The following is a 2,489-nucleotide window of genomic DNA, read 5'->3' as shown; positions in this document are numbered from 1 at the left end:
ATCTAAGGTGGAATCTTCCTTAGGAAGCTCCTGCATCTTAGATCGGATCTTCGCGACTACGTCCTGCTCAGCGGCGGTCGCGTCAGCGTTACTTACTAGGGCGTTTCCGTCGGAATCTATGGTTTCGCCGATGAAGATGTGAATGCCGCCAATTGGGACGATGGAGAGCTTGACGGGGTTGGTCCTAGCCGGAATCCAGCACTCATCCTGAGGGACGATCGGAAAGTTTTCGGCGTAAAGAACACGCCCCACAACGATGGATTCATCGTAGCTTCCCATGGCGGAACCCTCCCGGTTCCGGCCTCCAGACGCCGCTGGCCCCACGGTGGGCGCCAACTGTCGTTGCCTATTTGACGGTACCCCGGAGGAGGGATCCTCACGAGGGGGAGAAGAAGTAGGGGCCATCGGGCGGAGAGTCCTCGGAACGGTGGTACGGGATTTACCCAGCTTCGGAACACCTGCACGATGACACGGCCTATTGCTGCTTGTATGGAATTATCTGGGCGCTTTCGTGTTGTTACAATGAGGTGTGGTTGTGCCTCTAGGGCTCCCAGGATACAGCTTATAAAGGCGCTCGGATCTAGGGTTTACACGGAGAGTCCTAGCCGGAATACAAGTTGCCTAACTACGAAATATTACATTGTCGTGCACGTCAAGGATCCGCCTTCCATCAACGTTGTACTGGATCTGGATACTTCATGTGTCTTCACGGATCTGGCCTTCTTCGTAGGTCGGTTAGTATCCGGCTCCTTGCTCCTGGACTGGACTTCATCCATCATGATCTACAGCAACTGGGCCGCCCGATGGGCCGCACGCCACATCACCACATGTGGGCCACCCGGGCTTGCTGGATCTAGGCCATACCGTTGATATACCCATAAAGTATACCCACAACACTCTTTCTGCCTACTGTGTCTTTCTTGGTGGTTCTCTCATTGCTTGGAAGACCAAAAAGCAGGTTGCAGTCTCTCGTTCGAGTGTCGAGGCTGCGTTGCGAGCGATGGCTCTCTTGACGGCAGAGGTGACTTGGTTACGCTAGTTACTTGAGAACTTTGGTGTTTCTGCTAACGCACCGACTCCTCTCTTATCAGACAGTACTGGTGCCATCAGCATTGCGCGTGATCCGGTGAAGAACGAGCTCACCAAACACATTGGTGTTGATGCCTTCTATGTGCGTAATGTTGTGCAGGATCAGGTTATGGCCCTTCATTATGTGCCTTTCGAGCTACAACTTGCTGACTGCTTCACAAAGGCTCAGACTCGAGCACAACATGGGTTCTTTCTCTCCAAACTCAGTGTTGTTGATCCACCATGAGTTTGAGGGGGGTGTTAGTGATGTATAGACCCCCTTACTGTATATTTCCAGTGTATGAGGGCTTCCCTGCATATTGTATCACCTGTACTGGCCTTTGATCTACAGTGAATACTAGTTGCTCATTCACAATAGGATATACGTATTTGGGGTTTGGGTGTTTGGGGTGTCTGCTTAGAGATGCTCTTATGGAATGGATGGAATAGAATGTATTGCATAGAAATTTGATGGCCTCAATCCTATGATCCAAAAGGCTTCCATAGGAAAGAAAATTCTATTTATTAGAATACTCCAAAATTCCTATAAAATTCCTCCGCTCCAAAGAGACCCTTAGGGAATGAGGTAATTTGCCTTGAGCATTTCATTTTACTGTAATATATATATATACTATATATTAAAGCTGACCCATTTTTCTTTAACCATATTAATCTGGATACTGTTCACTTCACCTTTTCATCAATCAAATTTCGTCACGTAACCCTTTTGCCCTCTAGATGATAGTAGACTTCTTTACTACTCTTCACTCCTGCCATTTTGCAGTGCAGTTCTCGTATGGCTAGATTTTCTAGACATAGACAGGATACGATAAACAACTTTTGCTCTCGCCTCAAGCATTTGAGCACTGGTTACCTACATGAACAGTGCACTTTTTCTTTTGGATTTTTTAAAAAATTCATACTATTTTCAAAAGAATCTTATGGTAATTTTTCGCAGTAGATCATCGGTAATCCTAATAATATGTCGCGTGAACAATATTTAAAAACTCAGTTTCTAATTTCTCACAGTAGATCGTTGGTTGAAATAGTTAGCTTTCGTAATAATTTGTCACGTTAACAATATAGTTAGTTATTTTTTTGCCAGACGGTTACTATCTATAATTTCCTCAAAACAATTCTCGATGCAATCCTTAAATGTCAACGGTAATTTTTCGGTGTCAGCTACGAAATAGGTCATTGATTACCTAATATTTAATTATTTGAGGGCGCATATTCTAGCGACGATAATTTCTCAACAGTGCAACAATGTGGTACTTTCAACCTCAAGTTTACTTACGGCAGTAATTTTTTCGCGAGGTGGCAAGTACCTATAATTTTGTAGGAAGCAATTTTTCAGTAGACATCTTGAACACGCCGTTAACTACCTACTATTAATTATTTAAGGTCACATATTTCTCTGC

Source organism: Lolium perenne, chromosome 2, assembly GCF_019359855.2.
Source record: "Lolium perenne isolate Kyuss_39 chromosome 2, Kyuss_2.0, whole genome shotgun sequence".
NCBI lineage: Eukaryota > Viridiplantae > Streptophyta > Magnoliopsida > Poales > Poaceae > Lolium > Lolium perenne.
The sequence above is the reverse complement of the archived record's forward strand: the minus strand, read 5'-3'. Positions refer to the sequence as shown.